Below are 23,173 nucleotides of genomic sequence, written 5' to 3'. Positions count from 1 at the left end.
GATGATGTTGCTTCTGAGACTTGGGATATAAAAGACATCAGTCAAAGCTCTTTGCTCACTGTCCTTGCACCGGAAAACTACTAAACCTCGCCCACGAATGGCCACCTTGGATCTGTCTCCAAATCTCACTGTCCCCTGGACAGTCTCATCTAGGACTGCAAACATGCTCCTCTCACCAGTCATGTGACTGCTAGCCCCGGTATCGAAGAACCAGGCACCTTTGGGCGAGGGTACGGGGATCACCTTCTCCTTGTTGAGGAAGACAACTTGGGGTGCAGCGATCTCTGTGGTGACCACGTTGGTGACCATTGCCATGAACAAGCCTTGATCATGCTCGTCGTCGCGGACAAGATTGACCTGTTCCTTCTTGCCTTGCTGCTCCTCTGCCTTGATCCTATTCCAACAGTCCTTTTTCCAATGGCCAGGTTTATTACAGTAGTGGCACTATCCCTTTTTCTTGCCTCTAGAACCACCCGATCCACCAGCGCCGCTGCTGCCCGGCGCAGGTTTGCCCCCTCCTTGGGGCTTGTGCTTCACGGGAGATTTGTTCTTGTCGCCGCTGCCGCCACCGCTGCCCAGTTTTTCACGGGCCAGCCACTCCTCGTGAGTGAGCAGCAGGCGCTCGGTGGACTGTGAGCCGTCGTCGAGATCATAGTGATCCTTGCAGGTAGAGAGGCATCCGACCAACTCTTCAATCGACATGGGTTTCAGATCGATCAAAGACTCGATCGCCATGGCCATCAGTCGGTACCGGCGTGGCACCACACGGAGAAACTTTTGGACTGCCTTGTGCTCGGTGACGGGGTCGTCGTACAGCTCTAGATCGGCGACTAGGGCAGAGAGCCGCAGCCCAAAGTCCTCGATGGACTCCCCGTCCTTGAAATGGAGATCCTCGAACTCCCGCCGGTGCACCTGCACCTTGGCCTCACAGGCGCTCTCGATGCCCATCCGCATGGTCCTGATTGTCTCCCACGCCTTCTTCGTCGTGTCCTTTGTGACCAGCACACGCAGCATCTCCGGCAGAACGCCGGTGAGGATAATCTGCAGCACGCGCCGGTCGTCATTCTCGTCAGCGGCGTCGTCGGTCACCGCGGACCAGACGCGGGTGGCCTGCAACTTGACTTGCATCACAAGTGCCCACTCCTAGTAGTTCATGACCGTGAGCATCATGGACGCCCCTGACTCCTCTCGCACCACGCGCTCCACTACGCGGTACTCGCCGCTGCCGCTGCCGGTGAGGCGCACGAGCGGCACCTTGGATGAAGGCGTCTTCAGCGACGACTTCGTGCCGCTCTTGTTCTTCTTCTCCTCCTCGCTATCCGACATGGTACGCCGTGGATCGGACACCGCCGGCCACCGGAGAGTGGATCGAAAACCACGGCTCTGATGCCAATTGTCGTTGCTGGACTTAGCGAGAGTGATCATATGAGGTGGAGTAAGAGAGACGGACGTAGACGAACGAGAGAGATTTTGTGCTACCAAAACTGTCGCAGCGTTTTCAGTTTTCTCATTAGTTTCCTTATCTCAGTACAAGCCTCAAAAGCTAACTACTTCTCCCGGACGCTTTGCCATCATCCGCAGCTACCGCGCCATCCCGCGATTGCCTCACACAGCGTAGACCACGTCCGGGAGTTTACAAAGAAGGAAAAACAAAATGGGTTTGTGCATGTAGCACCGTCCCACAAGCTAGCTGCATGGGCGCATCACATCCGACTGCCATGCATGCTTATTCTAACAGAAAACAAACTAGCCTACATGCATGAGCTTAGCAGTGTCAATACAACAGACATATCTTAGCCATGTGTGGTGCCCCCCTCCACAGTTTACCACCTTGGTCATATCGTCGTAGTGCTTGGGCGATGCCCTGCGCCGGTAACTTCATCATCACCGTCGCCATGCCATCGCGATGATGGAACTATCCCTCGTTCTCAACTGGATCAAGAGCTCGAGGGACGTCATCGTGCTAAACGTGTGCAGAACACGAAGGTGTCGTACGTTCAGTACTTGGGTCAGTTAGATCGTGACGACGTTCGACTACATCAACCGCGTTACTAAACGCTTCCGCTTTCGGTCTACGAGGGTACGTAGACACACCCTCCCCTCTCATTGCTATGCATGTCCTAGTTAGATCTTGCGTGATAGTAGGAAATTTTTGGAATTACTACATTCCCCAACAGTGGCATCTGAGCTAGGTCTATGCGTAGATGTTATATGCACGAGTAGAACACAAAGAGTTGTGGGCGATAATAGTCATACTGCTTACCACCAATGTCTTACTTTGATTCGGCAGTATTGTTGGATGAAGTGGCCCGGACCGACATTACATGACCGCGTTCATGAGACTGGTTCTACCGACATGCTTTGCACACAGGTGGCTGGCGGGTGTCTGTTTCTCCAACTTTAGTTGAATCAAGTTTGACTACAGCCGGTCTTTGTTGAAGGTTAAAACAGTACACATTGTGGTTTTGGTGCGTACGTAAGAACGGTTCTTGCTAGAAGCCCGTAGCAGCCACGTAAAACTTGCAACAACAAAGTAGAGGACGTCTAACTTGTTTGTGCATGGCATGTTGTGATGTGATATGGTCAAAATGTGATGAGATATAAATTGTTGTATGAGATGATCATGTTTTGTAAAAGATATCGGCAACTGGCAGGAGCCTTATGGTTGTTTTATTATTGTATGAAATGCAGTCGCCATGTAATTGCTTTACTTTATCACTAAGTGGTAGCGATAGTCGTGGAAGCAATAGTTGGCGAGACGACAACGACGCTACGATGGAGATCAAGGTGTCAAGCTAGTGACGATTGAGATCATGACGGTGCTTTGGAGATGGAGATCAAAGGCACAAGATGATGATGGCCATATCTTGTCACATATTTTGATTGCATGTGATGTTTATCCTCTATGCATCTTATTTTACTTAGTACGGCGGTAGCATTATAAGATGATCCCTCCCTGAATTTCAATGTATAAGTGTTCTCCCTGAGTATGCACGGTTGCTACAGTTCGTCGTGCCGAGACACCACGTGATGATCGGGTGTGATAAGCTCTACGTTCACATACAATGGGTGCAAGCCAATTTTGCACATGCAGAATACTCGGGTTAAACTTGACGAGCCTAGCATATGCAGATATGGCCTCAGAACACTGAGACCGAAAGGTTGAACGTGAATCATATAGTAGATATGATCAACATAGTGATGTTCACCATTGAAAACTACTCCATCTTGCCTGATGATCGAACATGGTTTAGTTGATATGGATCACGTGATCATTTAGATTACTAGAGGGTTGTCTATCTAAGTGGGAATTCTTGAGTAATATGATTAATTGAACTTTAATTTATCATGAACTTAGTCCTAATAGTATTTGCATACCTATGTTGTATATCAATAGCTTGCGATGTAGGTCCCCTTTTTTTGATATGTTCCTACAGAAAAACAAGTTGAAAGATAATAGTAGCAATGATGCGGACTGGGTCCGTGATCTGAGGATTATCTTCATTGCTGCACAGAAGAATTATGTCCTTGATCCACCGCTAGGTGACGGACCTATTGCAGGAGCAGATGCAGACATTATGAATGTTTGGCAAGCTCGATATGATGACTACTTGATAGTTTAGTGCCGCATGATTTACGGCTTAAAACTAGGACTACAAAAACATTTTGAACTCCACGAAGCATATAAGATGTTCCAAGAGCTGAAATTGGTATTTTACACTCGTGCCCGAGTCGAGAGGTATGATACCTCTGACAAGTTCTTTTGCCAACAAGATGGAGGAGAATAGCTCAACCAGTGAGCATGTGCTCAGAATGTCTGGGTACTACAATCGCTTGAATCAAGTGGGAGTTAATCTTCCAGATAAGATAGTGATTGACAGAGTTCTCTAGTCACTATCACCAAGTTACTGGAACTTCGTGATGAACTATAAAATGCAAGGGATGACGTAAATTGATTCCCGAGCTCTTCGCGATGCTGAAATCAGCGAAGGTAGAAATCAAGAAAAGCATCAAGTGTTGATGGTTGACAAGACCACTAGTTTCAAGTAAAAGAGCAAGGGAAAGAAAGGAAACTTCAAGAAGAATGGCAAGCAAGTTTCCACTCCCATGAAGAAGCCCAAAGCTAGACCCAAGCCTGAAACTGAGTGCTTCTACTACAAAGGAAATGGTCACTGGAAGGGGAACTACCCCAAATACTTGGCGGATAAGAAGGATGGAAAAGTGAACAAAAGTATATATGATATACATGTTATTGATGTGTACTTTACTAGTGTTCATACTAGCCCCTGGGTATTTGATACCGGTTCAGTTGCTATATATGATTAGTTACTCGAAACAGGAGTTATAAAATAAACAAAGACTAGTTGACGGCGAGGTGACGATGTGTGTGGGAAATGATTTCAAGGTTGATAAGATCACCATTGCATACTAATACGTCTCCAACATATCTATAATTTTTGATTGCTCCATGCTATATTATATACTGTTTTGGACATTATTGGGCTTTATTATCCACTTTTATATTATTTTTGGGATTAACCTATTAACCAGAGGCCCAGCCCAGAATTGCTGTTTTTTTGCCTATTTCAGAGTTTCGCAGAAAAGGAATATAAAATGGAGTCCAAACAGAATGAAACCTTCGGGAACGTGATTTTCGCACCCAATATGATCCAGGAGACTTGGACTCTACGTCAAAAAATAAAGGAGGAAGCCATGAGGTAGGGGGCGCGCCTACCCCCCCCCCCCCCAAGCACGCCCTCCACCCTCGTGGGCCCCCTGTTGCTCCATCGACGTACTCCTTCCTCCTATATATACCTACGTACCCCAAACGATCAGAAACGGAGCCAAAACCCTAATTCCACCACCGTAACTTTCTGTATCCATGAGATCCCATCTTGGGGCCTGTTCCGGAGCTCCGGGCATCCATCACGGAGGGCTTCTACATCAACACCATAGCCCCTCCGATGAAGTGTGAGTAGTTTACCTCAGACCTTCGGGTCCATAGTTATTAGCTAGATGGCTTCTTCTCTCTTTTTGGATCTCAATACAATGTTCTCCCCCTCTCTTGTGGAGATCTATTCGATGTAATCTCCTTTTTGCGGTGTGTTTGTTGAGACCGATGAATTGTGGGTTTATGATTAAGATTATCTATGAATAATATTTGAATCTTCTCTGAATTCTTTTGTGTATGATTGGTTATCTTTGCAAGTCTCAGACGTGATGCCTATATACATGATCATACCTAGATATTCTCATAACTATGCTCAATTCTGTCAATTGCTCAACAGTAATTCGTTCACCCACCGTAAAATACTTATGCTCTTGAGAGAAGCCACTAGTGAAACCTATGGCCCCTGGGTCTATCTTCATCATATTAATCTTCCAATACTTAGTTATTTTTACTTTGCTTTTATTTTACTTTTCATCTTTATCACAAAAATACCAAAAATATTATCCTATCATATCTATCAGATCTCACTCTCGTAAGTGGCCGAGAAGGGACTGACAACCCCTTATCGCGTTGGTTGCGAGGAGTTATTTGCTTTGTGCAGGTACGAGGGACTCGCGTGTAGCCTCCTACTGGATTGATACCTTGGTTCTCAAAAACTGAGGGAAATACTTACGCTACTTTGCAGCAGCATCCTTTCCTCTTCAAGGAAATCAACGCAGTGCTCAAGAGGTAGCAAGAAGAATTTCTGGCGCCGTTGCCGGGGAGGTTCGCGCAAGTCAAGATTTGGCTCCCGACAACGAGCCATTTCTGGCGCCGTTGCCAGGGAGTCTACGCAAAAGTCAACATACCAAGTACCCATCACAACCCTTATCTCCCGCATTAAATTATTTGCCATTTGCCTCTCGTTTTCCTCTCCCCCACTTCACCCTTGCCGTTTTATTCGCCCTCTCTATCTATCCTCCCTCTCTTTCTCTATTTTCCTCTTTTCGCTCTCTTTTCCCTCGTCATGTCGGAACCAAAAAGAATTGGGGGTTCACTCCCAAGTTCTAGTGCTTTAGACAATCCTGCTATCTTATCTAAACTCATAAATCGGAATGCTATGGAAAAACTTGCCGGAGTTATCAATGCGAACCTTAGTAATTTTGATGAAGATGATTCCGGAATTTTTCATTATTTACTTGATGAATCTTTGAATGATGCTTGGTATAGACTATTAAGGATCGGGGCTAGCTATGTGCCTCAATACCAAATTGAAATTTACTTAAAAAAAGCTTTTATATTGCCCTTCCTTCTTCTTTTAAGCATGTCTTAGATTCCATATTTGAAGAAGGCTTTCTTGAAGGAGATGCCGTAGACACTTATGAGAAGATGAAAACCATATTTGGGCTCCCCATGAATGAGAAAGTTGAAGCTACATCTCTTTTGCTCTCTTACCAAAATGAATCTATCAAAGGGATAAAAGCTAGCCTAGATGCCAATTTCCGCAACATTCTTAATCTTTCTTCTAACATTAATGGACATGTACTTTGTCAAAATAGAAAGATTACTTCCATAGATAAAAAGTTTGCTCTCTTTTTCCCTAAAACCAAAGATGGCAATACCTAGATCTATCCTTGCTTTTATGCCTAGCTAGGGGCATTAAACGACAGCGCTTGTTGGGAGGCAACCCAATTTTATTTTTATTCCTTGATTTTTGCTCCTGTTCAGTAATAAATAATTTACCTAGCGTCTGTTTTGGTTGTGTTTTTTGTGTTCAATTAGTGTTTGTGCCAAGTAGAACCGTTGGGAAGACTTGGGGAAAGTCTTGATATCTTGCTGTAAAAAACAGAAACTTTAGCGCTCACGAGAACTGCTGCCATTTTTTTGGAAAGTTCTATTTAGTTAATTATTTTTGCAGATGATTAATAGATAAATTCCTCACATCCAGAAATTTATTTTAGAATTTTTGGGGTTCCAGATCTTGAGCTAGTTACAGATTACTACATACTGTTCTCATTTTTGACAGATTCTGTTTTTCGTGTGTTGTTTGCTTATTTTGATGAATCTATGGATAGTAAAATAGTTTATAAACCATAGAGAAGTTGGAATACAGTAGCTTTAACACCAATATAAATAAATAGTGAGTTCATTACAGTACCTTGAAGTGGTATTTTTTTTTCTTTCGCTAACGGAGCTCACGAGATTTTCTACTTTAAGTTTTGTGTTGTGAAGTTTTCAAGTTTTGGGTAAAGATTTGATGGATTATGGAACAAGGAGTGGCAAGAGCCTAAGCTTGGGGATGCCCATGTAACCCCCAAGATAATCTAAGGACACCTAAAAGCCAAAGCATGGGGATGCCCCGGAAGGCACCCCCTCTTTCGTCTACTTCTATCGGTAACTTTACTTGGAGCTATATTTTTATTCACCACGTGATATGTGTCTTACTTGGAGTGTCTTGTATGATTTGAGTCTTTGCTTTTTAGTTTACCACAATCATCCTTGCTGTACACACCTTTTGAGAGAGCCATACATGATTTGGAATTTGTTAGAATACTCTATCTACTTCACTTATATCATTTGAGCTATATAGTTTTGCTCTAGTACTTCACTTATATCTTTTAGAGCACAGTGGTGGATTTGTTTTATAGAAACTATTGATCTCTCATGCTTCACTTAGATTATTTTGATAGTCTTAAATAGCATGTTAATTTTCTTAAATAATCCTAATATGCTAGGTATTCAAGATTAGTAATTTTTTTCTTATGAGTGTTTTGAATACTAAGAGAAGTTTGATGCTTGATGATTGTTTTGAGATATGGAGGTAATAATATCGAAGTCATGCTAGTTGAGTAGTTGTGAATTTGAGAAATGCCTGTGTTGAAGTTTGCAAGTCCCGTAGCATGCACGTATGGTAAACGTTATGTAACAAATTTGAAACATGATGTGTTCTTTGATTGTACTCCTTATGAGTGGCGGTCGGGGATGAGCGATGGTCTTTTCCTACCAATCTATCCCCCTAGGAGCATGTGCATAGTGCTTGGTTTTTGATGACTTGTAGATTTTTTCAATAAGTATGTGAGTTCTTTATGACTAATGTTGAGTCCATGGATTATACGCACTCTCACCCTTCCATCATTGCTAGCCTCTTCGGTACCATGCATTGCCCTATCTCACATTGAGAGTTGGTGCAAACTTCGCCGGTGCATCCAAACCCCGTGATATGATACGCTCTTTCACACATAAACCTCCTTATATCTTCCTCAAAACAGCCACCATACCTACCTATTATGGCATTTCCATAGCCATTCCGAGATATATTGCCATGCAACTTTCCACCATTCCATTTATCATGACACATTCATCATTGCCATATTGCTTAGCATGATCATGTAGTTGACATAGTATTTGTGGCAAAGCCACCATTCATAATTCTTTCATACATGTCACTCTTTGTTCATTGCATATCCCGGTACACCGCCGGAGGCATTCATATAGAGTCATCTTTTGTTCTAGCATCGAGTTGTAATCATTGAGTTGTAAATAAATAGAAGTGTGATGATCATCATTTTGTAGAGCATTGTCCCAAGTGAGGAATAAAAAAAGAGAGAAAAAGAGAGAAGGGACAATGCTACTATCCTTTGCCACACTTGTGCTTCAAAGTAGCACCATAATATTCATGATAGAGAGTCTTTTGTTTTGTCACTTACATATACTAGTGGGAATTTTTTTATTATAGAACTTGGCTTGTATATTCCAACAATGGGCCTCCTCAAGTGCCCTAGGTATTTGTGAGCAAGCAAGTTGGATGCACACCCACTTAGTTTCTTTTGTTGAGATTTCATACATTTATAGCTCTAGTGCATTTGTTGCATGGCAATCCCTACTGCTTGCATTAACATCAATCGATGGGCATCTCCATAGCCCATTGATTAGCCTCGTTGATGTGAGAATTTCTCCTTTTTTTGTCTTCTCCACATAACCCCCATCATCATATTCTATTCCACCCATAGTGCTATGTCCATGGCTCGCGCTCATATTTTGCGTGAAAGTTTATAGGTTTGAGATTGCTAAAGTATGAAACAATTGCTTGCCTTGTCATCAGGGTTGTGCATGATGAGAGCATTCTTGTGTGACGAAAATGGAGTATGACTAAACTATATGATTTTGTAGGGATGAACTTTCTTTGGCCATGTTATTTTGAGAAGACATAATTTCTTAGTTAGTATGCTTGAAGTATTATTATTTTTATGTCAATATGAACTTTTATCTTGAATCTTTCGGATCTGAATATTCATACCACAATTAAGAAGAATTACACTAAAATTATGCCAAGTAGCACTCCGCATCAAAATTATCTTTTTATCATTTACCTACTCGAGGACGAGCAGGAATTAAGCTTGGGGATGCTTGATACGTCTCCAACGTATCTATCATTTTTGATTGCTCCATGTTATATTATCTACTGTTTTGGACATTGTTGGGCTTTATTATCCACTTCTATATTATTTTTGGGACTAACCTATTAACCGGAGGCCCAGCCCAGAATTGTTGTTTTTTTGCCTATTTCAGAGTTTTGCAGAAAAGGAATATCAAACGGAGTCCAAATGGAATGAAACCTTCGGGAACGTGATTTTCTCACTGAATATGATCCAGGAGACTTGGACCCTACGTCAAGAAATAAAGGAGGAAGCCACGAGGTAGGGGGCGCGCCTACCCCCCAAGGCACGCCCTCCACCCTCGTGGGCCCCCTGTTGCTCCACCGATGTACTCCTTCCTCCTATATATACCTACGTACCCCCAAACGATTAGAAACGGAGCCAAAACCCTAATTCCACCGCCGTAACTTTCTGTATCCACGAGATCGCATCTTGGGGCCTGTTCCGGAGCTCCGCCGGAGGGGGCATCCATCACGGAGGGCTTCTACATCAACACCATAGCCTCTCCGATGAAGTGTGAGTTGTTTACCTCAGACCTTCGGGTCCATAGTTATTAGCTAGATGGCTTCTTCTCTCTTTTTGTATCTCAATACAATGTTCTCCCCCTCTCTTGTGGAGATCTATTCGATGTAATCTTCTTTTTGCGGTGTGTTTGTTGAGACCGATGAATTGTGGGTTTATGATCAAGATTATCTATGAACAATATTTGAAACTTCTCTGAATTCTTTTATGTACGATTGGTTATCTTTGCAAGTCTCTTTGAATTATTAGTTTGGTTTGGCCTACTAGATTGAGCTTTCTTGCAATGGGAGAAGTGCTTAGCTTTGGGTTCAATCTTGCGGTGTCCTTTCCCAGTGACAATAGGGGCAACAAGGCACGTATTGTATTGTTGCCATCGAGGATAACAAGATTGGTTTTTATCATATTGCATGAATTTATCCCTCTACATCATGTCATCTTGCTTAAGGCGTTACTCTGTTTTCATGAACTTGATACTCTAGATGCATGCTGCTGGATAGCGGTCGATGAGTGGAGTATAGTAGTAGATGCAGGCAGGAGTCGGTCTACTTGTCTCGGACGTGATGCCTATATACATGATCATACCTAGATATTCTCATAACTATGCTCAATTCTATCAATTGCTCAACAGTAATTCGTTCACCCACCATAAAATACTTATGCTCTTGAGAGAAGCCACTAGTAAAAGCTATGGCCCCTGGGTCTATCTTCATCATATTAATCTTCCAATACTTAGTTATTTTTACTTTGCTTTTATTTTACTTTGCATCTTTATCACAAAAATACAAAAATATTATCCTATCATATCTATCAGATCTCACTCTCGTAAGTGATCGTGAAGGGATTGACAACCCCTCATCGCGTTGGTTGTGAGGAGTTATTTGCTTTGTGCGGGTACGAGGGACTCGCGTTTAGCCTCCTATTGGATTGATACCTTGGTTCTCAAAAACTGAGGGAAATACTTACGCTACTTTGCTGCATCATCCTTTCCTCTTCAAGGAAATCCAACGCAGTGCTCAAGAGGTAGCACATACTCCCTCTACCTTTGGGATTAGTATTGCAACAAAATAAATGTTATTTGGTGTTTGCATCGAGCATAAATATGATTGGATCATGTTTGTTGCGATACGGTTATTCATTTAGGTTAGAGAATAATTGTTGTTCTGTTTACATGAATAAAACCTTCTATGGTCTTACATCCAATGTAAATGGTTTATTGAATCTCGATCACAGTGATACACATAATATTGATGCCAAAAGATGCAAAGTTAATAATGATAGTGCAACTTATTTGTGGCACTGCCGTTTATGTCATATTGGTGTAAAGCGCATGAAGAAACTCCATGATGATGGGCTTTTGGAATCACTTGATGCTTGTGAACCATGCCTCATGGGCAAGATGACTAAGACTTCGTTCTCCGGAACAATGGAATGAGCCACTGACTTATTGGAAATAATACATACTGATGTATGCGGTCCGATGAGTGTTGAGGCTCACGGCGGGTATCGTTATTTTCTGACCTTCACAGATGATTTAAGTAGATATGGGTATATCTACTTAATGAAACACAAGTCTGAAACATTTGAAAAGTTCAAAGAAATTAGGAATGAAGTTGAGAATCATCATAACAAGAAAATAAAAGTTTCTACGATCTAGTCGCGGAGGCAAATATTTGAGTTACGAGTTTGGCCTTCATTTAAAAATAATGTGGAATAGTTTCACAACTCATGCCACCTGGAACACCACAGCGTAATGGTATGTCCGAACGTCGTAACCGTACTTTATTAGATATGGTGTGATCTATGATGTCTCTTACCGATTTACCACTACCGTTTTGGGGTTATGCATTAGAGATAGCTGCATTCACGTTAAATAGGGCACCATCTAAATCCGTTGAGATGACACCGTATGAACTATGGTTTGGCAAGAAACCTAAGCTGTCGTTACTTAAAGTTTGAGGTTGCGATGCTTATGTGAAAAAGCTTCAGCCTGATAAGCTCGAACCTAAATCGGAGAAGTGTGTCTTCATAGGATACCCAAAAGAAACTGTTGGGTACACCTTCTATCACAGATTCGAAGGCAAGATCTTTGTTGCTAAGAATGGATCTTTTCTAGAGAAGGAGTTTCTCTCGAAAGAAGTGAGTGGGAGGAAAGTAGAACTTGATGAGGTAGTTGTACCTTCTCCCGAATTGGAAAGTAGTTCATCACAGAAATCAGTTCCAGTGATTCCTACACCAATTAGTGAGGAAGCTAATGATGATGATCATCAAACTTCAGATCAAGTTACTATCGAACCTCATAGGTCAACTAGAGTATGGTCCACACCATAGTTGTACGGTAATCCTTTCTGGAAGTCATGTTACTAGACCGTGATGAACCTACGAACTATGAGGAAGCGATAACAAGCCCAGATTCCGCGAAATGGCTTGAGGCCATTAAATCTGAGATGGCATCCATGTATGAGAACAAAGTATGGACTTTGATTGACTTGCCCAATGATTGGAGAGCCATTGAGGTTAAGTGGATCTTCAAGAGGAAGACGGAAGCTGATAGTAGTGTCACTATCTAAAAAGCTCGAATTGTCACAAAAAGGTTTTTGACAAGTTCAAGGTGTTAACTACGATGAGAGTTTCTCAGTCGTATCTATGCTTAAAGTCTATTCGAATCATGTTAGCAATTGCCGCATTTTATGAAATTTGGCAAATGGATGTCGAAATTGCATTCCTTAATGGATATCTTGAAGAAGGGTTGTATATGATGCAACCATAAGGTTTTGTCAATCCGAATGGTGCTAACAAAGTGTTTAAGCTCCAGTGATCCATTTATGGACTGGTGCAAGCATCTCGGAGTTGGAATGTACGCTTTGATAGTGTGATAAAAGCATATGGTTTTATACAGACTTTTGGAGAAGCCTGTATTTACAAGAATGTGAGTGGGAGCTCTGTAGCATTTCTAATATTATATGTGGATGACATATTGTTGATTGGAAATATTACATAATTTCTGGATAGCATAAAATGATACTTGAATAAGAATTTTTCAATGAAAGACCTCCGTGAAGCTACTTACATATTGGGCATCAAGATCTATAAAGATAGATCAAGATGCTTGATAAGACTTTCGATGAGTACATACCTTGATAAGATTTTGGAGGAGTAGAAAATGGATCAGTCAAAGAAGGAGTTCTTGCCTGAGTTGTAAGGTGTGAAGTTGAGTAAAGACTCAAAACCCTACCACGGCAGAAAATAGAAAGAGAATGAAAAGTCATTCCCTATGCCTCATTCATAGGTTCTATATTGTGTACCTCACCATGAGTTTGACAAGAGGGTACATTAGTGATCCAGGAGTGGATCACTGGACAGCGGCCAAAATTATCCTTAGTGGAATAAGGACATGTTTTCTCGGTTATGGAGGGGACAAAAAGTTCATCGTAAAGGGTTAAGTCGATGCAAGCTTTGACACTAATCCGGATGACTCTAAGTCTCAATATGGATACATATTGAAAGTGGGAGCGATAAGCTAGAGTAGCTCCGTGCAGAGCATTGTAGACATAGAAAAATTTGCAAAATACATATGGCTCTGAATGTGGCAGACCCGTTGACTAAACTTCTCTCACAAGCAAAACATGATCACTCTAAGGGTGTTAATCACATAGCGACGTGAACTAGATTATTGACTCTAGTAAACCTTTTGGGCATTAGTCACATGGAGATGTGAACTAATCACATAAAGATGTGAACTATTGGTGTTAAATCACATGACGATGTGAACTAGATCATTGACTCTAGTGCAAGTGGGAGACTGAAGCAAATATGCCCTAGAGGCAATAATAAACTTGTTATTTATATTTCCTTATATCATGATAAATTTTTATTATTCATGCTAGAATTGTATTAACTGGAAACTTAATACATGTGTGAATACATAGACAAACAGAGTGTCCCTAGTATGCCTCTAATTGACTAGTTCGTTAATCAAAGATGGTTAAGTTTCCTGACCATAGACATGTGTTGTCGTTTGATGAATGGGATCACATCATTAGAGAATGATGTGACGGACAGGACACATCCTTTAGCTTAGCATTATAATCGTTTAGTTTTATTGCTATTGCTTTCTTCATGACTTATACATGTTCCTTTGACTATGAGATTATGCAACTCCCGAATACCAGAGGAACTCCTTGTGTGCTATCAAATGTCACAATGTAACTGGGTGGTTATAAAGATGCTCTACATGTGTCTCCGATGGTGTTTGTTGAGTTGGCATAGATCAAGATTAGGATTTGTCTCTCTGTGTATCGGAGAGGTATCTCTACGCCCTTTCGGAAATGCACATCACTATAAGCCTTGCAAGCAATGTGACTAATGAGTTAGTTGCGGGATGATGCATTACGGAATGAGTAAAGAGACTTGCCGGTAACAAGATTGAACTAGGTATGATGATACCCACGATCGAGTCTCGGGCAAGTAACATACAGATGACAAAGGGAATGACGTATGTTGTTATGCGGTTTGACCGATAAAGATCTTCGTAGAATATGTAGGAGCCAATATGAGCATCCAGGCTCCGCTATTGGTTATTGACCGGAGATGTGTCTCGGTCATGTATACATAGGTCTCGAACCCGTAGGGTCCGCACGCTTAATGTTCGATGACGATTTGTATTATGAGTTATGTGATTTGATGACCGAATTTTGTTCGGAGTTTCGGATGAGATCACAGACATGACAAAGAGTCTCGAAATGGTCGAGAGGTAAATATTCATATATTGGACGGTTGCATTTGGACATCGGAATGGTTCCGAGTGGTTCGGGCATTTTTCCGGAGTACCGGGAGGTTACCGGAACCCCCCCCCCCCCCCCCGGGAGAAGTATTGGGCCTATTGGGCCTTATTGGAGGAGAGGAGGAAGGCCATGTGAGAGGGGCACCCCCCTTGCCCGAACCAAATTGTTCTAGGGGAGGGGACCGCCCCCCTCTTTCCTTCTCCCTCTCTCTCCCTTCCCATTTTCCCTCTCTGGTGGAAGGAAGGAGAGGGGGCGAATCCTACTTGGACTAGGAGTCCAAGTAGGACTCCCCCCTTATGGAGCACCCCTTAGGCCGGCCACCTCCTCCTCCCCCTTTATATACGGAGGCGGGGGCACCCCAAAGGCACAATAGACATCTCTTAGCCTTGTGCCGTGCCCCCTCCACTATTTACCACCTCGGTCATATCGTCGTAGTGCTTAGCTGAAGCCCTGCGCTGGTAACTTCATCATCACCGTGCTGATTGAACTCTCCCTCGTCCTCAATTGGATCAAGAGCTCAAGGGACATCATCGTGCTGAACGTGTGTAGAACACGGAGGTGCCGTACGTTCGGTACTTGGATTAGTTGGATAGTGAAGAGTTCGAAAGAGTGTGCAAGTTATTAAAGTCTTTATATGGTCTTAAACAAGCTCCTAAGGAGTGGCATGAGAAGTTTGAAAGAACATTAACTGTTGCCGGCTTTGTGGTAAATGATGGTGACAAGTGTGTGTACTATCACCATGCTGGGGGTGAAGGAGTTATTCTTTGTCTATATGTCGATGACATACTGATCTTTGGAACCAAACTTGACCTAATCAAGGAGGTTAAGGATTTCTTATCTCGCTCTTTTGAGATGAAGGATCTAGGTGTAGCTAATGTTATCTTAAACATCAAGCTGTTAAGAGATGAGAATGGTTGGATCACACTGCTTAAGTCTCACTATGTGGAAAAGATCTTGACTCGTTTTGGGTATACCGACTGAGGGAGTCCTGGATTAGGGGGTCTCCGGACAGCCGGACTATATCCTTTGGCCGGACTGTTGGACTATGAAGATACAAGGTTGAAGACTGCGTCCCGTGTCCGGATGGGACTTTCCTAGGCATGGAAGGCAAGCTTGGCAATACGGATATGCAGATCCCCTCCCTTGTAACCGACTCTTTGTAACCCTAGCCCCCTCCGGTGTCTATATAAACCGGAGGGTTTAGTCCCTAGGACAACAACAATCATACCATAGGCTAGCTTCTAGGGTTTAGCCTCTACGATCTCGTGGTGGATCAACTCTTGTAATACTCATATCATCAAGATCAATCAAGCAGGACGTAGGGTATTACCTCCACCGAGAGGGCCCGAACCTGGGTAAACATCGTGTCCCCTGCCTCATGTTACCATCCGCCTTAGACGCACAGTTTGGGACCCCTACCCGAGATCCGCCGGTTTTGACACCGACAGCGACTGCACACCTTCTCCAACTCTATATGATGCTAGTGTGTTGCTTTGAAAGAATCGATGGATTGCTAGAGATCGACTGAGGTATTCTCAGATTATTGGCTCGCTTATGTATTTGGCGAGTGCCACGAGGCCTGACATCTCTTTTGCTGTGAGAAAGCTAAGTCGGTTTGTGTCAAAACCGGGAGATGATCATTGGCGTGCGCTTGAGAGAGTTATGCGCTACTTAAAAGGCACTGTGAGCTATGGGATTCACTACACCGGGTATACAAGGGTACTGGAGGGTTATAGTGACTCAAACTGGATATCTAATGCTGATGAGATTAAGGCCACTATGTTTTTACACTTGGTGGTGGCGCTGTTTCCTGGAAGTCTTGCAAGCAGACCATCTTAACGAGGTCAACTATGGAAGCAGAACTCACAGCATTAGACACTGCCACTGTTGAAGCAAAGTGGCTTCATGAACTCTTGATGGACTTACCTATGGTTGAAAAACCAATACCCCCTATCCTGATGAACTATGATCGTCAAGATAAACAGTTCTAAGGATAATATGAAGTCCTCAAGGCATGTGAAGAGGAGACTAAAATCTGTTAGAAATTTGAGGAACTTCGGAGTTATTACGTCAGATTATATCCAAACGTCGAAAAACTTGGCAGATCCCTTCACAAAGAGTTTATCATGGAATGTGATAGATAATGCATCAATGGAGATGGGTTTGAGACCCACCGCATGAGTTGGTTTTCCCTTGAAGAGGAAAGGGCGATGCGGCAAAGTAGCGTAAGTATTTCCCGCAGTTTTTGAGAACCAAGGTATCAATCCAGTAGGAGACAACGCACAACTAACCTAGTACCTGCACAAACAATCAAGAACCTTGCAACCAACGCGATAAAGGGGTTGTCAACCCCTTCACAGTCACTCGCAAAAGTGAGATCTGATAAAGATAGTAAAGTAAATATTTTTGGTATTTTTGTTGTATAGATTGGAAAGTAAAGATTGCAAAATAGTAAATGATATGCGATGTAAATAAAAGAGATGCAATATAATAAGAAAGAGACCCGGGGGCCATAGGTTTCACTAGTGGCTTCTCTCAAGATAGCATGTATTACGGTGGGTGAACAAATTACTGTCGAGCAATTGATAGAAAAGCGCATAGTTATGAGAATATCTAAGGCAATGATCATGAATATAGGTATAACGTTCGTGTCAAGTAGATCGAAACGATTCTGCATCTACTAATATTACTCCACACATCGACCGCTATCTACCATGCATCTAGAGTATTTAGTTCATAAGAACAGAGTGACGCTTTAAGCAAGATGACATGATGTAGAGGGATAAACTCAAACAATATGATATAAACCCCATCTTTTTATCCTCGATGGAAACAATACAATACGTGCCTAGCTGCCCCTACTGTCACCGGGAAAGGACACCACAAGATTGAACCCCAAGCTAAGCACTTCTCCCATTGCAAGAAAGATCAATCTAGTAGGCCAAACTAAATCGATAATTTGAAGAGACTTGCAAAGATATCAAATCATGCATATAAGAATTCAGAGAAGAACCAAATAATATTCATGGATAATCTTGTTCATAAACCCACAATTCATCGGATCTCGGCAAACACACCGCAAAAGAATATTACATCGAATAGATCTCCAAGAACATCGAGGAGAACTTTGTATTGAGAATCAAAGAGAGAGAGACATCTAGCTAATAACTATGGACCCAAAGGTCCGTGGTAAACTACTCACGCTTCATCAAAGAGGCTATGGTGTTGATGTAGAAGCCCTCCGTGATCGATTCCCCCTCCGGCAGATCGCCGGAAAAGGCCCCAAGATGGGATCTCATGGGTACAGAAGGTTGCGGTGGTGGAAATGTGGTTTCGTGGCTCTCTGCGATCGATCTAGGGTATAAGAGTATATATAGGCGAAAGAAGTACATCGGTGGAGCTACGTGGGGCCCATGAGGGTGGGGGGCACTCCTACCCCCCTGGGCGTGCCCTCCTGCCTCGTGGCCGCCTCGTGGAGTTCCAGACTTCCACTCCAAGTCTCCTGGTTTGCTTTTGGTCCAAGAAAGATCATCGCGAAGGTTTCATTCCATTTGGACTCCATTTGGTATTCCTTTTCTATGAAACTTTAAAATAGGCAAAAAAAAAATAGAAACTAGCACTCAGCCTCCGGTTAATAGGTTAATCCCAAAAATAATATAAAAGAGCATATTAAAGCCCATTAAACATCCAGAACAGATAATATAATAGCATGGAACAATCAAAAATTATAGATACGTTGGAGATGTATCAAGCATCCCCAAGCTTAATTCCTGCTAGTCCTCGAGTAGGTAAATGATAAAAATAGAATTTTTGATGTGGAATGCTACCTAACATAATTATCAATGTAATTTTTCTTTATTATGGCATGAATGTTCAGATCCGAAAAATTCAAAATAAAAGTTTAATATTGACATAAAAATAATAATACTCCAAGCATACTAACAAAGTAATCATGTCTTCTCAAAATAACATGTCCAAAGAAAGCTATGCCTACAAAACATATAGTCTGGCTATGCTCTATCTTCATCACACAAAATATTTAAATCATGCACAACCCCGATGACATGCCAAGCAATTGTTTCATACTTTTGATGTTCTCAAACTTTTTCAATCTACACGCAATACATGAGCGTGAGCCATGGACATAGCACTATAGATGGAACAAAATGGTGGTTGTGGATAAGACAAAATGGAGAAGATAGTCTCACATCAACTAGGCTTACCAACGGGCTATGGAGATGCCCATCAATATATATCAATGTGAGTGAATAGGGATTTCCATGCAACGGATGCACTAGAGCTATAAGTGTATGAAAGCTCAAAAAGAAACTAAGTGGGTGTGCATCCAACTCGCTTGCTCACAAAGACCTAGGGCACTTTGAGGAAGCCCATCACTGGAATATACAAGCCAAGTTGTATAATGAAAAATTCCCACTAGTATATGAAAGTGAAAAAATAGGACTCTCTATCATGAAGATCATGGTGCTACTTTGAAGCACAAGTGTGGAAAAAGGATAGTAGCATTGCCCCTTCTCCATTTTTCTCTTTTTTTATTTGGGCCTTTCTCTTTCTTTTTTATGGCCTCTTTTTTTTGTCCGGAGTCTCATCCTGAATTATGGGGGAATCATAGTCTCCATCATCCTTTCCTCACATGGGACAATGCTCTAATAATGACGATCATCATACTTTTATTTACTTACAACTAAAGAATTACAACTTGATACTTTGAACAAAATATGACTCTAGGTGAATGCCTCCGGCGGTGTACCGGGATGTGCAATGAATCAAGAGTGACATGTATGAAAAAATGATGAAGGTGGCTTTGCCACAAATATGATGTCAACTACATGATAATGCAAAGCAATATGACAATGATGAAGCGTGTCATAATAAATGGAATGGAGGAAAGTTACATGGCAATATATCTCGGAATGGCTATGGAAATGCCATAATAGGTAGGTATAGTGGCTGTTTTGAGGAAGGTAAATGGTCGGTTTATGGTACCGGCGAAAGTTGTGAGGTACTAGAGAGGCTAGCAATGGTGGAAGGGTGAGAGTGCGTATAATCCATGGACTCAACATTAGTCATAAAGAACTCACATACTTATTGCAAAAATCTATTAGTTATCGAAACAAAGTACTACGCGCATGCTCCTAGGGGGGTAGATTGGTAGGAAAAGACCATCGCTCATCCCCGACCGCCACTCATAAAGAAGAAAATCAAAAAAAAAATATCATGCTCCGACTTCATCACATAATGGTTCACCATACATGCATGCTACGGGAATCACAAACTTTAACACAAGTATCTCTCAAATTCAGAACTACTCGACTAGCATGACTCTAATATCACCATCTTCATATCTCAAAACAATCATAAGGAATCAAACTGCTCATAGTATTCAACGCACTTTATATGAAAGATTTTATTATACCCATCTTGGATGCCCATCATATTAGGACTAATTTTATAGCCAAAGCAAATTACCATGATGTTCTAAAAGCCTCTCAAAATAATATAAGTGAAGCATGAGAGATCAATAATTTCTGTAAAATAAAACCACCACTGTGCTCTAAAAAGATATAGGTGAAGCACTAGAGCAAAATTATCTAGCTCAAAAGATATAAGTGAAGCACATAGAGTATTCTAATAAATTCTGATTCATGCGCGTCTCTCCCAAAAGGTGTGTACATCAAGGATGATTGTGGTAAACTAAAAAGCAAAGAATCAAATTATACAAGATGCTCCAAGCAAAACACATATCATGTGGTGAATAAAAATATAGACTCAAGTGAAGTTAGTGATAGACGAAGACGAAAGAGGGGATGCCTTCCGGGGCATCCCCAAGCTTAGGCTTTTGGTTGTCCTTGAATTTTACCTTGGGGTGCCTTGGGCATCCCCAAGCTTAGGCTATTGCCACTCCTTATTCCAAAATCCATCAAATCTTCACCCAAAAACTTGAAAACTTCACAACACAAAACATCAAGAGAAAATCTCATGAGATCCGTTAGTATAAGAAAATAAACCAGCACTTTAATATACTATAATGAACTCATTATTTATTTATATTGGTGTTAAACCTACTGTATTCCAACTTCTCTATGGCTCATACCCCCAGATACTAGCCATAGATTCATCAAAATAAGCAAACAACACGCGAAAAACAAAATCTATCAAAAACATAACAGTCTATAGCAATCTGTAACTTTCGAATACTTCTGTAACTCCAAAAAGTCTGAAAAATTAGGAATACCAGGATAAAAAGTATATTGATCTACTGCATTTGGAATTTGTATTTCATCGCTCTCTGGTAAAAATTGATAATTATTTCGTGAGCACATACTTTCTGTTTTTATCAGCAAGATCAAACAACAATCACCCAAGAAGATCCTAAAGGCTTTACTTGGAACAAACACTAATTAAACATAAAAAACAATCATAACAGAGGCTAGATGAATTATTTATTACTAAACAGGAACAAAAAGCAAAGAACAAAAATAAAATTGGGTTGTCTCTCAACAAGCGCTATCGTTTAACGCCCTTAGCTAGGCATAAAGATTTCAATGATGCTCACATGAAAGACAAGAATTTAAGCACAAAGAGAGCATCATAAAACATGTAACAAACACACTTGAGTCTAACATACTTCCTATGCATAGGTATTTTATACGAAAATAAATTATCAAGGCAAGCAAAAACTAACATATGCAAGGAAGAAGAAAGAGACGATAGCAATCTCAACATGAAGAGAGGTAATTTAGTAACATGAAAATTTCTACAACCATATTTTCCTCTCTCATAATAATTACATATAAGATCATAAGCAAATTCAACAAAATAGCTATCACATAATATATTCTCAACATGAGACATGCATGCGAAGTTGACACTCTTCCAAAATAGTGGGATTAACATTAACTAAAGTCATGACCTCTCCAAACCCACTTTTATCAAAAATTGCATAAGATTGAACATTCTCCAAATACGTGGGATCTAAAGTTGACACTCTTCCAAACCCACTTTCAATATTTCAAACATTATTATCAATCTCATATTCATCATGGGGCTTAAATAAACTTTTAAGATTATAAGAAGAATCACCCCAATCATGATCATTGCAAAAAGTAGCAGACATCGCAAAATTAGTATCCCCAAGCTTAGGGTTTTGCATATTATTTGCACAATTGATATTAATAGAATTTATAATAACATCATTGCAATCATGCTTTTCATTCAAGGGGCTATCGTGAATCACTTTATAATTTTCTTCTTTCAACACTTCATCAAAGTTTTTAGATTCATGAATTTCAAGCAAAACCTCATAAAGATAATCTAGTGCACTCAACTCACTAGCAACTGGTTCATCATAATTGGATCTTTTAAAAATATTAGCAACTGGATGAGGATCCATATCAATAGATTTTTAGCAAGCGTGGATGCAAGCAAATAGAAGGCACATGGTAATACGAGCAAACGGAAGGACGAACAGAACAAGGGCGAAGAAAAGGCAAAGGGTTTCGAAAATCATTTTAGAAGTGGGGGAGAGGAAAACGAGAGGAGAATGGCAAATAATGTAATGCGAGGGAGAAGAGTTTATGATGGGTACTTGGTATGTCCTGACTTGGCGTAGATCTCCCCGGCAACGGCGCCAAAAATCCTTCTCGCTACCTCTTGAGCATGTGTTGGTTTTCCCTTGAAGAGGAAAGGGTGATGCAGCAAAGTAGTGTAAGTATTTCCCTCAGTTTTTGAGAACCAAGGTATCAATCCAGTAGGAGACAACGCACAAGTCATATAGTACCTGCACAAACAATCAAGAACCTTGCAACCAACGCGATAAAAGGGTTGTCAACCCATTCACGTTCACTCGCAAAAGTGAGATCTGATAAAGATAGTAAAGTAAATATTTTTGGTATTTTTGATGTATAGATTACAAAGTAAAGATTGCAAAATAGTAAACGAGATGCGATGTAAATAAAAGAGATGCAATATAATAAGAAAGGGACACGGGGGGCATAGGTTTCACTAGTGTCTTCTCTCAACATAGCATATATTATGGTGGGTGAACAAATTATTGCCGAGCAATTGATAGAAAGGCGCATAGTTATGAGAATATCTAAGGCAATGATCATGAATATAGGCATCACGTCCATGTCAAGTAGATCGAAACGATTCTGCATCTACTAGTATTACTCCACACATCGACCACTATCCACCATGCATCTAGAGTATTACGTTCATAAGAACGGAGTAACGCTTTAAGCAAGATGACATGAAGTAGAGGGATAAACTCAAACAATATGATATAAAACCCATCTTTTTATAATCGATGGCAACAATACAATACGTGCCTAGCTGCCCCTACTGTCACTAAGAAAGGACACTACAAGATTGAACCCAAAGCTAAGCACTTCTCCCATTGCAAGAAAGATCAATCTAGTAGGACAAACTAAACCAATAATTTGAAGAGACTTGCAAAGATATCAAATCATGCATATAAGAATTCA

The 23,173-nt window shown here is 41.3% G+C and overlaps 1 pseudogene; it reads right to left on the bottom strand.

Annotated features, from left to right (window-relative positions):
- Nucleotides 1-1,143: 1,143 nt before the first annotated feature.
- The window catches only part of LOC123101166 (nematode resistance protein-like HSPRO1), a 33,153-nt pseudogene continuing 11,123 nt past the window's right edge, over nt 1,144-23,173 (bottom strand).

This window comes from Triticum aestivum, chromosome 5A (assembly GCF_018294505.1).
Source record: "Triticum aestivum cultivar Chinese Spring chromosome 5A, IWGSC CS RefSeq v2.1, whole genome shotgun sequence".
NCBI classification, from domain to species: domain Eukaryota; kingdom Viridiplantae; phylum Streptophyta; class Magnoliopsida; order Poales; family Poaceae; genus Triticum; species Triticum aestivum.
This window is presented reverse-complemented; position numbering and strand designations above follow the sequence as displayed.